This window comes from Carassius auratus, unplaced genomic scaffold (assembly GCF_003368295.1).
Source record: "Carassius auratus strain Wakin unplaced genomic scaffold, ASM336829v1 scaf_tig00032592, whole genome shotgun sequence".
NCBI lineage: Eukaryota > Metazoa > Chordata > Actinopteri > Cypriniformes > Cyprinidae > Carassius > Carassius auratus.
The window spans coordinates 57,612-72,897 of NW_020526011.1; positions in this window are offsets into that span (position 1 = coordinate 57,612).

Here is a 15,286-nt window from a genome sequence, read left to right on the forward strand (position 1 = left end):
TAATGTAATCTATTACGGTACACATTTTTGGTAATATGATCAGACTATTTTTAGATATTTTTTGAAAAAGCAGAATTATGGAGAATAAAATGTAGAATAATTTATTGCTATTGTGTGAATAATGTGTTATCGTGTAATCAATAAAAAAGTACCTGTAGTCTGATTAAAAGTGATTAAAATGTATTAATTCACTCAAAAGTAATAAAAATTCAGTAAACATTCTTCATTTCAAGTATTTTAAAAGAAAAAATTATTAAAATGATCAAAACAGAGTCATTTGTTTGTGAATGCACTGTTAACATTGTTTTTGCACACACATTTTGCAAGGACGGTTCTCTAGAAAGACTAGATTTCTTGCTGTTATTTCGCTGCACAAGTCACATTCAGCTCGGAAGTTTCTTTTGCCATGGGGCTATAGATTCAGCAGAAAACTCTGGCAAAGAGTAAAATATCGACCTTGGAATTTTAAGAATCGATGTAATATTTAATTGAAGGTAAAAAAAAAAAAAAAGCGTGTTTATACTTAGCCCTGCTTTTTGAAAATCCAATCTACTACAATGCTAAAATTTTACAAATGTGAATCTTTATCATAAATGCAAAATACAGAGATAACATGATTGTTAATATGAACAGTCATCATGCAGTTTCACTTTTATTCTCTGCAGATGAGGGTCTAAATGTCAGTTTCATTCATCCATTCCCCTGTTGTGTAGAAGCAGGTTTGTTTGTGAGTGTGTGTGTATGCAAATTTGAGAAGTTGTGATGGAGTATGTCAGTGAGAAAAGCAGTCAACCACCTCCACTGCCCTTTCCTCTCTCACTCTCGGGGAAAGTTCTGTTTGATTGAATGCAGCATAGTGAGAAAGAGCAGTATTTCCTAGGACTGTGTCTGTTGATGTTTCCCAGAGCTCTACTTGCAGTCTGAGTGAAATGCCAACAGATCGTCTCAATATACGCCACCCAGGACCCCAGCACAGGTCTGAAGAAATGGAGGGAGGAATGGAGGAGATAATGAACAGATGATAGTTCCTCTCTTTGGGAGAAAAGTGTTGAAAACTTGCTTGCATTTTCAGGCTCTGTCAACTAGTTTTGACATATATCTGAGTACTCTGGTGAGAGTAAGTGCTGTCTGTCTGTGCTAGACAATGAGATGTTTTTGCAGTTGTAGTGTCCTTTTGTTTATATTAAAATCTTTTGTTCCTCATACCTCCGACAGAGAGGGATCTGTGATTGTCTGTCGTTCGATATATGTCTGCTGTTCTAACAGTCTGTATGTCTGTCTGTCTTTGTCTTTTTTTGTTTCTATGTCTGTTGTTCTTAATGTTAAATAATATGTTTACTTTAAATAGCATCTTTCTAAAAAACTCAAGGTGACTTTACAATAATATAGTAAATAAACAAGACAGCAAATACACTATACAGATAAACATACGATCATTTCATACAATCAGGATAATAAAGGATCTGAACAAACAGAATAAGAGAAACAAGATGTGAAAAGATATGTTGTTCTATTTGCCTGCCTTTCTGTTCTGTATATCGTCTGTTTTCATGTCTGTTGCTCTGTCGTTCTATTTGTCTGTCTGTCTTCCGGTCTGTCTACCTTTTTAAAAACCTTTTTTTTTGTCTGTCTGTCATTGTTCTACCTGTCTGTCTGCATATCTGTTATTCAGTATGTTGTTTTATCTGTCATTCTATCTGTCTGTCCTTCTACTGGTCTGTCTAAATGATATTGTTCTGTCTGTATGTTTGTTGTTCTGTATGTCATTCTGTCTGTCATTCTATTTTTGTATGTCTGTCTGTTTTTCTACCTGTCTGTCTGCATTGATGTTCTTCTTTCTGTTGTTCTCTCTGTCTGTGTATCTGGTATTCTGTATGCTGTTCTATCTGTCTGTCATTCTGTCTTTTTTGTATGTCTGTCTGTTGTTCTATCGGTCTGTCTATACATGTCTGTTATTCTGTTTGCCTGTCTGCATGTCTGTTGTTCTGTAGGTCCTTCTCTCTGTCTGTATGTCTGTCATTGTTCTACCTGTCTGTCTGCATATCTGTTGTTCAGTCTGTTGTTTTATATGTCATTCTATCTGTCTGTACATCTCGTCTGTCCTTCTATTAGTCTGTCTGAATGTCCATTGTTCTGTCTGTCTGTCTGTCTGTCTATCTATTTTTGTATGTCTGTCTGTTTTTCTACCTGTTTGTCTGCATTGCTGTTCTTCTTACTGTCATTCTCGTTCTATCTGTCTGTCAGTCTGTCTGTCATTCTTCTGGTCTGTCTATACTTGTCTGTCATTCTGTTTTTCTGTCTGTCTGTCTGCATGTCTGTTGTTCTGTATGGCCTTCTCTCTGTCTGTCTCATCTCTTTTGTATGTCTGTTTGTCGTTCTATTGGTCTGTCCATACCTGTCTGTTGTTCTGTATGTCCTTCTCTATGTCATACTATCTTTTTGTAGGTATGTCTGTCATTCTATATCAGTCTGTCTATACATGTCTGTTTTTCTGTTTGTCTGTCTGCATGTTTGTTGTTCTGTATGTCCTTCTCTGTCATACTATCTTTTTGTATGTCTGTCTGTCATTCTGTCTATACATGTCTGTTGTTCTGTATGTCCTTCTATCTGTCTGCCATACTATATTTTTGTATGTCTATCTGTTGGCTGTTGTTCTGTAAGTTGTTCTATCTGTCTGTCATTCTGTCTGTCTGTATACATGACATGTATACATTGCCTGCATGGCTGCTGTTCTGTTTGTCCTTCTGTCATTTATGTTTCTGTAGGTCTGTTGTTCTCTGTTATTCTATCTTTTTTGTATGTTGCTCTGTTTGTATGGCTGTTCTGTCTTTCTTTCTGTCGGCTTGTTGTTCTGTCTTCTGTCTGCATATCTGTTGTTCTATCTGTCTGACATTTTCTCTGTATGTCTGTCATTCCATCGGTCTGTCTACATGTCAGTTGTTCTGTCTGTCATTGCTGTTGTTGTGTAATTCTGTTTGTTTATATGTTGTTCTGTCTATTTGTCTGTCTGTGCTAGACAAATGAGATAATTATGCAGTTGTACAGTGTTCTTTTGTTAATAGTGAGTTCTGCAGAGGTGCTTTGCATCCGTGAGTGTGGCTTCTCTCTGTAACCTCTTCAAGAATAGCAGGAAGGTGCTCTCTCTGTTTTTATTTTAACTGGGCATGAGTGATCTTATCATTAGTGCAGCTCACACCACTGTCAGATGGAGAGACAGAGAGACAGCGAGAGGACGTGAGCATGTGTGTAGTGTGTGGCAGGGAGAGGTGGTCTACTAACCATGTGTAAACTCCTGCTGTGTGATGCATCGTTTCCAGATTCAGATATGAGTTCTGCCTCCCACCAATACACTGATGCTCAGACAACACCTGTCAAATGCCTCTGCCAAAAAGAAGGCCGTTATATTGCAATTTCTAGCCTGTAAATGCTGTTTCTATATATATTTGAGTGATTTTAGTTTTAATTGCATGAGTGATCTTTCCATATACATCTGCAGTGCGTATTTTGTGGTTTCTATTACTTTCAGAGTCCTTATGTGGTCAACAATAAACTAAAAGACTATTTTCAGTATAAGGAAACTTACAGATTTCTTTGCATTATATACAAAATATCAGACAAAGTGACATATATGCTTAAATTATAATAAAAATAACTTTTTAGTACATACACTACGGTGTTTTTCGCACATACACTAAGTTTGGGATTGGTCAAAGTAAGTTTTAAGTTTCTTCTGCTCACCAAGAAGAACAACAGTAACACTGTGAAATATTATTGCAATTTAAAATATATATATTTTAATGTGTATGTATTTTAAAGTGTTATTTATTCCTTTGATGGCAAAGCTGAATTTTCAGCATTCCAGTCTTCATCTGTCAATTAATCCAGAAATCATTCTAATATGCTAATTTGAAACATTTCTTATTATCAATGCTGAATAACTTCCTTTAACTGTTATGATATTCATTATTTTAAATATATTTTTTGTAACAATTTAAAGTCTTTACTGCAATGCTTGCTGCATAAAAGTATTACTTTAAAAAAAAATCTCACTGTCCCCAGTCATTTAAATGGTGGTGTATACATGAAACACAAACATATACAAAACAAATGGCAAAAAGTTGCAACATCTGTAAAATATAAAACTGCATATTTTTGTTGCAGACAACCATTCTGTCCTGTAGTGCACATCGTCTCTCCTCAGGAGCGCTTCTGTGAACATACTGTGCCAGGCGTGGCTTGGGTCATGAATATTAATTATGTTATGTGATGTTTGGGCGAACTGATTTGCAGGAAGGCAGATTTTGCTAGCTGAGTGTTAGCATGAGGCACCCAGGACATTCTACACGAATGCAAGATTATAATGCATAAAATCTATCAAAATCTTTTTTTTTTTTGCTGAAATGCCATTGAATAACCATTTCTTGGTTCTTAAAAGTACCCTCTTTACTTGCACAGATAATATTTTAATAATATAAAGAACAGTTTTCCACTTTAAAGAAATGTTTGTGCAGTGGGAAGTTTCAATGGATGTTAAATGGAACCATCGATGCCTATAGTGAACTTTTATTTTTAAGAATTAAGTATGCATAAGAGTTATGGATCTGCTTTCCAATCTTCTGTATCCATGGCTAACATCAGTACACAATGTCCATGATGCTCTCTGTTTGATTTACGGACACCTTCTCAGCTGTTATCTAACCTACCGCACCGCAGAGCTGTCTTCTAGCAGTTCATTTTAACACAGGAGCCTGTGTGATTAACACTTGTGTATCTGTAAGCCTGAGTGTGTTTGACTCACGTCTGAAGTGGACTGGAGGACAGCTGTTCAGTCCTCTTCCTTCAGCCCTTGCAAAAATTGCTATTATTAATGCCTGTCATACAATATGCTTGTAGTTTGTGGTCAATGTAAGATTTGAGGTGTAACACTCGCTGCCATGGAAACCTTGCAAATGTGATGAGGTCCTGAAGTTTTTTTTTTTTTTTTTGTGCTGGTGCCTTTTAGATTGGAGAGAGATTGTCCTAACACAACACAGAGCCGGCAGATATGAGAATCTCATTTGAGTGACTGCTGTTCATTGTGCATGGCTGTGTTAATTGGTCTTTAAGACCATCTGCAGGCTAATTGACTGTCTGCTGTTAAATGCCATTAGCTGCACAACCTTTGTACAACCAATTCATCAATAAAAAGTCGTCAGTTATATAGTCGTAATTCAAATATAATGAGCAATCTTCCAGGCTTCGCTATATGTGCAGAGAGAATGATCAAATTAATGCTTTGCACCCATGTGGAAAGTTGAAGTTGGAATAGAGCATTTCTATAAATGAGTATGAGAGTGTGTGTTATATTTAGCTTTACTATTCACTGTATATTAAAATATATGTCCATGGCTAGGACTTTATGTTAGGATTGACATTATTAACATGTAAGTGCTTCAAGAAACATAATGTGAAAATGTGCTTAAACTATTATAAACTATTTCACACTTTCTCATCCATTCTTTTTCCCATTCTTATTCTTTATTGTATTTTTTGGTTTGCATGTAGCACATTCTGAATAAAAAGAAAATCTTTCAAATCAAATACCAAAAGTAATTTATTTACTGAATTTTTCAAGAATCTGCATTTAATACACACTCGTGCTCAAGCTGCATTTGAAATACAGTAAAATATAAGTAAAAATACAGTAATATTGTGAAATATTATTTACATTTTAAAGGATTGTTTTCTACTTTTATTCCTGTGATGCACAGCTGAATTTTCAGCATTATCACTCCAGTCTTCCGTGTCACATAATCCTTGTGATATGCTGATTAGCTGCTCATATGTTTGATATTGTTATTAATGTTAAAAACAATTGTGATGATAATTGTGTGGAAACTTTTGTTTCAGGATTCTTTGATGGATAGAAAGTCCAAATCTAATGTAACATCATAAATCTCTTTACTCTAACTTTATATCAGTTTAATGCAGAAAAAAAGTCCTAATTCCTTAAGGAGTCCAAACTTTTGAAAACCTATTTTGTCCCCAGTGAATTTCCAGCAGAAATACTGTTGCCATAACAGAAATCTGCTCGTACCATGATAAGCAAATTATCTAAACATGTTGGTCATACGGTCCACTTCTAGATGTGTTTATGCTGTATTATAGCATGTGATAATCATGTTCAGTTACTGCTATAATTTCCTCATAATGCCATTTACGGTCCACTTTACTTCCCAGCTGTTTTCGAGGCCACTGAGAGATGCCATTGCTTGCAGTCTAATGTCTGATATGCACTTATTCCTGTTAGAAAATGGATAATTAACCACTAGTCCTAGTTTATTGAGGGAAAAAAGGGAACAGGAGATTATTGTCTGACATTTAGAGAGTGCTGTACTGTACACTGCTTGGCTCAAGTGGCCTTCTCTCTCTCTCTCTCTTTTTCTAATAGTCTCTTCACAGGCTCTTAACACGGTTTGGCCCATGTTTGACCGGATGGTCATGTGAATAATCTCTTTGTATACACACTTTGATGGTTTGTTCATTAGCACACTGTATGGTCTCCCTCTACATCCCAACCCAGTCTCTTGTAATTCCCAGAGGTTGTGCTCCTTAATTTACTCTTGTGGGGTTTAACGGTGACCCTGAAGGCTTCTGATATGGCTTGTGAGCTGAGGCACATTTTTTCCTTGTCGAATGCTGTGCTGGTTGTGTTAAACAGGCTTTTTTGGCCTTTGCTTCTTTTATTGGAGATAAGTGGAGAGAGAGCAGTCTCTTGGGTAGAGCGAGGGAACAGAATCAAGACACAGGCCAGACTTGAACCTGCATAACAATTTCTGTATTTTATGTAGACGCAACATCTAATTTTAAAGGAATGAATTGAATAGCACACATCTTACATTTTGATGAATGTTAGAGCTACCAATAGCCAGTATTTTTTTTTTTTTTTTTTTTTATAAATCTTTTTTTTTTAGGTATATCTGCCCAGTTATAATTAGATTTTTACTTTTAATTAAAAATGTGAGTGGTGCTTTTTGTATGGCGAGTTGGCCTGAGATTTACTTTTATGCATTTGGCAGATGCTTTTCTTCAAAATGACTTACACTTCATTGAATGCTACACATTTTTATGCTTCACTTGGGATCAAACCTGTGACCTTGGCAAGCTTTTCTGAGATACAGGAACACTTTTTTTGGACAATAAAAATAATGGTTTTGGAAAATATTAGTATAAATCCTTAACATTTTAGAGTAAGGATCCATCATTCAAACATAAAGCAGTTCACGAGCAACAATAATGATTTAATGTTGTCCTGAATTTCTTTTTTTGTAATTTAGTAAAATTCTGGTAAAGATTCCCTTTTTAACATTAATTAACATGAATTAACATTGAATATTAATTTTACAACATTTATACATTTTTATGTAAATTTCAACATTTATTAAAAAAAAATATTTATTAAAATGTAAGTTAACAATAGTTAACATAATGTAACGTTAAATGAACGAACAAGGAACAATTGTATTTTTATTAACTAACATTGACAAAGATTATTAAATAATGTAAAAAATAAATGGCTCACTTCATGTCAGTGTTATTATAGTTAAAAAAAACTAAAACGGAAGCTAAAATTAAAATTCTAGCGGACATAAAAAGAATCAATGAATCGATAAACAAACAATTAATAATGAATAAAATGACATATAAAAGAATGACATACACAACAAAATAACGTTAAAATTAAAATCAAAGTCTGAATAAAAACTATAATATTCTCTCAATACTAAAATAGCACTATTAGTTCATGTTAGTGAATGTATTAATAATGTTAACAAATGTGACCTTATTGTAAAGTGTTATCAAAAGGCTTCATAGTTTGTGTCGTCACCTTATAAATGCAAAGTCAACACAATATCAAAATTGGTGTTGACAATTTCTAATGATTTTTGTCCCCACTTGTGTACCTTATGTACATCTTACCCAAAATTAAAAAGTTAATTTGTCCAGATTTGTCAAAGGGAGATTCAAGTCTGTATCCAAATATGTATGTATATAGATTTGCTCAAATGAAAGGTGCATGATAAAGCAAGTGTTAACCTCACAGTGATTTCAAATGCTCTGATATGGTGAAACCTCAGTGTGAGAACCGTATCGCAAAGGCCCCAGCAGCTGTGATCTGCCCACCAAAGTTTACTGGCGTTTTGTAACATCTTTCAAACATCTTTTTTTTTAAACAGGTGTGTCTATGCACTCTTCATCTTCACAAGACCCCGGCCTCAGCCTCAGCCTCAGCCATCATCTCCTGCTTTCTCTTCAGTGCCAGCTGCTCTCAGATCAGTCTGATAACTGTGTAGTGGGAGGGCGTCTGCTGTGCTGTGATGTGAGATCAGTATAGCTGACAGTATCTCTGAAGGAGGATCTATAATCAGTGATAGTGAAGAGTGGCCATGTCTTATCAGAGAGAAACACAAAGACACGGTCGTTCAAGAACACAGAATGCACGAGAGGCAAAGAGGAAAGATTGAGTGTGTGTCTGTGTGTGTGTGTGCATGGAGATGAAAATAATGTCATTTCATTTCACATTTCAATTAGATTAAGATACGGAAGCATTTCTGTTTTTGTGTGGAGCTTGTTTTATCTAAAAAAAACTATGTATTGGGTATTGTATTGGGTATATATATATAAAGAAAAACAAAACGTCTCGGTTACGTATGGTAACCCTCGTTCCCTGAAGGAGGGAACGGAGACGCCACGTCGGATGACCGACGAATATGGGATATCGCTTCGATAGACCAATCTACTTCGAGTGTAAACTAAACGAGCCAATGCACATTGGCATGCAATTATTGCATCCAGCTGCCGCTGATCACTGCGTGAGTATAAGAGGGCAGCAGGTGCAATGCATACCAGTTTTTCGCTGAGGAGCCGAGCCGGGAACCCGGCAGCTCAGCGGCGGTACAGCAACCATGGCGACGGGACGTGGCGTCTCCGTTCCCTCCTTCAGGGAACGAGGGTTACCATACGTAACCGAGACGTTCCCTTTCAGTCGGTCACTCTCGACGCCACGTCGGATGACCGACGAATATGGGATCCCTATCAAAGCGCCATGGGTGCTGCCCCTTCCAGTGCCCTGTGCGAGCCGCCTGCGCCCCTATTAGGTGTAGGCCGGGGCTCAGAACAAGTAGCTCCACTCACCATTGTCAAAGCACTACCTCACTGGGTGAGATTGGATAACACTGGGAAAACGTACCCGGTCCGCTTGGAGCCGGGACGCTGCGGAAGCCCCATCCTTCCCGAAGGAGGTCTCGGAGGCAAATACACATATAGCATCCGCTTAGGAGTATACGGAGAAATTTGAGGTGATTAAAACCCTCTTGGGAAGGCAGAAGTCTGCCGGGGAAACACGGGCTCTAAGGCTATACCGTGGACTATACACATACGAGTACCGCTTAGGTCTCAATATGGAGCCCAGCCTTCCATGGTTCTCACGGATTCATCATGAAGGCCTGGCGCCGGACGTTCCGCCGCGTCCAGCTGCCTAGGGTGATGGAGGAACTCAACAGGGTCTACAGTTCGGACACTCTGGAGCAGTTTTAGCAAGCCGACACTAACCGGGGCCTCTCAGTGCCACTACCCGTTTGAGGTGAGAACACAGGAGGATACCGGCTCTACACGAAGGTTATAGAACCTAGCGAACGTGTTAGGGGTCGCCCAGCCCGCAGCTCTACAAATATCTGTCAGCGAGGCGCCACGAGCCAGCGCCCAGGAGGATGCAACACTTCTAGTTGAGTGAGCTCGAAGCCTGAACGGGCAGGGCACATCCTGAGCCTGATAAGCCAGGGTTATGGCATCCACAATCCAGTGGGCCATCCTCTGCTTAGAGACGGCATTCCCCTTCTGCCGGCCTCCGTAACAGACAAAGAGCTGGTCTGAGGTCCTGAAGCTTTGCGTCCGGTCCACGTAGCACCTTAATGCTCGAACAGGACAAAGCAAAGCCAGGGCTGGGTCTGCCTCCTCCAGGGGCAGCGCTTGCAGGTTCACCACTTGGTCTTTGAAGGGTGTAGTGGGAACCTTGGGCACGTAGCCAGGCCGGGGCCTCAGGATTACCTGGGAGTCAGCCGGCCCGAACTCTAGGCACGAATCGTTGACCGAAAATGCATGCAGGTCCCCTACCCTCTTGATGGAGGCCAGTGCAAGCAGGAGCACAGTTTTCAATGAAAGAAACTTTAGCTCAACTGAATGCAAAGGCTCGAATGGGCCCTGCTGTAGTGATTTAAGCACTAGAGACAGGTCCCAAGAGGGTATACAGGGGGGCCGGGATGGATTTAACCTCCTGGCCCCTCTAAGGAACCTGATGATGAGGTCATGCTTACCCAAAGACTTCCCATTCACAGGGTCATGGTACGCAGCAATAGCGGCAACCTGGACTTTGAGGGTGGAGGGAGACAGCCTTCGCTCCAACCCTTGCTGCAAAAAGGATAGCACGGCCGCAATCGGGCATCTTCGGGGGTCTTCTCGGCGAGAAGAACACCACTCAACGAACAGGTTCCACTTCAAGGCATAGGCGTGTTTCTCGTAGACGGTGCTCTTGCCGAAGTGATGGTGTTAACTACCTCTTGGGGTAGGTCACCTAGAACCTCCGCGTCCCGTCCAGGGACCAAACATGGAGTTTCCAAAGGTCTGGACGCGGGTGCCAAATGGTGCCCCGTCTCTGAGTCAGTAAATCCCTCCTCAGAGGAACCAGCCAAGGAGGGGCTGTCGAGAGGAGCACTAGTTCGGGGAACCAGGTCCGAGTAGGCCAATATGGCGCTACTAGTAAGACTTGCTCCTCGTCCTCCTGGACTTTGCACAACGTCTGTGCGAGAAGGCTCACTGGGGGAAACGCATACTTGCGTAGGTCCCGCGGCCAGCTGTGTGCCAGTGCGTCCGTGCCGAGAGTTCCCTCGGTCAGGGAGTAGAAAGCCTGGCAGTGAGAGGTCTCTGGAGCAGCAAACAGGTCTACCTGAGCGGCTCTGAACCGCCTCCAAATCAGCTGGACCGTCAGGGGATGGAGTCGCCATTCTCCCGGGAGCATTGCTCAAGACAGCTCGTCGGCTGTACGACTGAGCAGGCCTGGAATGTGAACAGCACGAAGTGACCTCAGAACCTTCTGACTCCAAAAAAGGAGGTGGCGGGCGAGTTGCAAGATGCGACGAGAGCGCAGACCACCTTGGTGGTTGATGTACGCAACAGTCGCAGTGTTGTCCAATCGGACCAGCACAGGCTTGCCTCGTAAGAGACCTTTGAGACGGTTCAAGGCAAGGTGCGTTGCTAACAACTCTAGGCAATTGATGTGCCACTGCAGCTGCGGGCCCGTCCAAACCCCTGAGACTGCATGCCCGTTGTACGTGGCCCCCCCGGCGGTGGTGGAGGCATGCGTGTAAACCACAGCATGCCTGGAGATCTGCTCTAGGGGCACCCCTGCCCAAAGGAATGTCAGATCTGACCACGGAGTGAGGGTTTGGCGACAGGCCGGTGTAACTTGGACCCGGTGAGTGCCGCGCTTCCACGCCCACCTCAGGACTCGGCCATAAAGCCAGTGCCGGAGCGGTCTCATATGTAATAGGCCGAGCGGTGTAAGTGCCGCTGTGGCCACCATATGCCCCAGGAGCCTCTGAAAGAGTTTCAGTGGGACCGCCGTCCTGCTCTTGGACGTATTCAAGCAGGCTAGCACCGACCGCGCACGTTCCTCTGTGAGGCGTGCTGTCTGTTCGACCGAATCCAACTCCATACCGAGAAAAGAGATCCTCTGCAATGGTGAGAGTTTGCTCTTTTCCCAGCTGACCTGAAGGCCCAACAGGCTCAGGTGCCGGAGCACCACATCCCTGTGCTCGCACAACTGATCTCGAGACTGTGCTAGTATCAGCCAATTGAGAATGCGAACACTCTGCTCTCTGAGAGGGACGAGAGCTGCCTCCGTGACTTCCGTGAAGACACAGGGAGGCTGGGACAGCCGGAAGGGCAGGACCTTGTACTGATATGCTAGTCCTTCGAACGCAAGCCGCAGAAAAGGTCTGTGGCGCGGAAGTATGGACACATGAAAGTACACGTCCTTCAGGTCGATCGCTGCAAACCAATCTTGGGGACGGACGCACCTGAAAATGCGTTTCTGTGTCAACATTTTGAACTGTAGCCGATAGAGGGCCCGATTCAAAACTCGCAGATCCAAGACCGGTCGTAACCCACCGCTTTTCTTGGGTACAATGAGGTACGGGCTGTAAAGCCCCTTCCTCATATCGGCTGGAGGGACCGGCTCTATCGCGGCCTTCGCCAGTAGGACTGCGATCTCTTTCCGCAAGACAGGGGCATCGGACGCTTCCACTGTAGTGAAGCGGACACCGCAGAGCTTGGGGGGAAGCCGGGCGATCTGAATCGCATAGCCGAGGCTGATGGTTCGCAGAAGCCAGCGAGACGGGCTGGGTAGCGCTGACCAGGCGCCTAAGAACCGTACAAGCGGGACCAGCAGAACCACAGCCGTACCCGCAGTGGGGCAGCGAGGTGGAACACAGGGGCCCAACTCGGGCGGCTTGTGAGCAGGCCGGAGTGTGGTGCGAGTGTGGGGTGCAGGGCTCACCTGGTTCCACGGGTTGGCAGAGGGTGCGTGAGTAGGGCCTTTGTTGACGCTCTCGAACCGCCCGCAGCTGCCATCTGGCGAAGGAGGAGGATGAGTGAGGTCCGGTGCTTGGCCGTCCGCAACTCTCCGTGCCCTCCTGGGACCCAGAGAGGGAGGAAACTACTCTCCTGTCGAGATTTCCAAATTCTCCGCCTGGCCCTCCTCCAGGGGAGGGAGAGGTGCCTACACCATCGCCCAGAAAGCAGCTACCTCTCTCTGGGTCACCCGTCCCAGGGCCTCTTGCTCTTCTGCTTACCGTCAGGTTTGACGGGGGCCAGGACGGGAGGGGCAGCCTGCCTGTGCCCAGCTCAACGGCACCACTTGGAGGCTGCTGCAGATGCGACGCGTGAGCAGGGGCGGATGCAGGGGGCTGCCCTCGGCGACGAGCAGGCTGGGGCACTGCAGCCGGCGGGTGGGTGGAGATAGCAGCAGCTGCCCGCCGGGGCAGGATGTGTCGGATCGCCTCAGTCTGCTTCTGGGCAGCCGAGAATTGCTGGGCCAAAATCTCGACTGCGTCGCCGAAGAGGCCGGTCTGGGACACAGGGGCATTGAGAAACCGGACCTTGTCGGTGTCCCTCATGTCTGCCAGACCCAGCCACAGATGGCGCTCCTGGACCACTAATGTGGACATCGCACGACCCAGCGAACTCGCGGTGACCTTCGTCGCTCGAAGCGCAAGGTCAGTGGCGGTTCGGAGCTCTTCCAGAAGCGCTGGATCGTGACCACCCTCGTGCAGGTCTTTCAGTGCCTTAGCCTTGTGCACCTGCAGTAACGCCATAGCGTGTAAGGCGGAAGCAGCTTCCCCGCAAGCCACATAGGCACTGCCGGTCAGACCAGACGAGTGCCTACAGGCCCGGGAAGGGAGCACCGGGTCTCCACGCCAGGAGGCGGCGGACTTAGGACACAATTGCATCGCTACCGCCCGCTCCACCGACGGGATTCCTGAATACCCCTTCGCTGCACCGCCCTCGAGGGTGGTGAGGGAGGAGGAGCCCACCGGCTGGTTTCTGGCAGTAAAAGGTGCCATCCACGACTTGGTGAGCTCGTCATGCACTTCCGGAAAGAAAGGCACTGGGGTGGGGCGCTGAGAACCAGCGCGCACCACCCCGAGAAACCAATCATCCAGCCGTGAGGGCTCGGGACGCGGTGGGGGATTCCACTCGAGCCCTACCCTCTCGGCGGCCCGGGAAAGCATAGCTGCCACTTCGGGATCCGAATCAGGCTTTGTCACCATCCCAGAGCCGTGATCCGACAGCTCTCCCTCCGATGCTGAGATCGACATCTGGTCGGGGGGAGTCCCACTGGATACCGCTGGTACGCTCCTTGAAGAGGGCCCAGCGCGTTCCGTGGGTTGCTCCACTGGATCGGAGGTGCTAGAGGAGTGATGGTCCCCAGAGGGTTGGTTCCCTGCGGGGTTTGCCACCACTGTGATCCTCAAACCACTCGCGCTACTGCCGGAAGTGGTTCTCGTCTGTCGGCCGCCAGAACGAGCCCCAGATCGCGGCCGCGGCAACGGGACTCCGCCCCCCTGAAGGTAGCGGAGCCTGGTTTGCAGCTCCGAGATGGTCATATTCCCGCAGTGAGAACATGACTCATCCACGAAAGCCACCTCAGCGTGCTCGACGCCCAGACACGTGAGGCAGCGATCGTGACCATCACCCGGTGCCAGGCAACGACCGCACCCAGAAACGCACGGGTGAAACGGCATCCTTATAAGGACGATCCGTCGTCTTTACAAAGACGCACCCGTGAAGCTCTTTTAGAGAGAATTTGCTCTTTTAGGAAATGCTCTTTCAGTGCTGAGGCGCACAGGGGGGATGGCCGCTTGCAACACGACAGGGGTAGTGCAACCTGAAGTGTGCAGATCCACTCGACACAGGAACGACCGCCGCTGAAGCGCCGTCTCGCCAACACACGAAGCTTCCGAGAGCGTGCTGAACTCGTAGTTCACAGCAGACACAGTTGAGCAGAGCGATACTGACGCTCGGCTCCGAAGCGAAAAGCTGGTATGCATTGCACCTGCTGCCCTCTTATACTCACGCAGTGATCAGCGGCAGCTGGATGCAATAATTGCATGCCAATGTGCATTGGCTCGTTTAGTTTACACTCGAAGTAGATTGGTCTATCGAAGCGATATCCCATATTCGTCGGTCATCCGACGTGGCGTCGAGAGTGACCGACTGAAAGGGAACAATAAAGTTACCCATTTATATATATATATATATATATATATATATATATATATATATATATAAAAAGAAAAACAAAACAATAAAGTTACCCATTTTGTCTTATTTTCTATAATATGCTTAGAATAAGATTTTCAAATTCAAGTAGATCTTTATGCATTAGGCCTTGGATTTGCTCATTTGATTGGAGAGCAGTTTAAGTAGCAAAGTTGCGCACAGTGTACATTTACTTTATGTGTGAGTGTGTTTATTCTTATCAGAGTGTATTGAAGTATCCAAGTTCACTGTTGAGTCCTGTTTTTAGACTCTTTCAAGGCCTTGAGGATCAATACAGAGTCCAGCTACCAAATGAATGCTTCTTAACGAGAGGGAAAAAAACAGGAATTAGTCTGTGTCTGCAGCAGTGCTTATAGATTTCCAAAGATTCGCCCTCATCCTCTCTGTCACTATCTGTTTGGAAATCTTT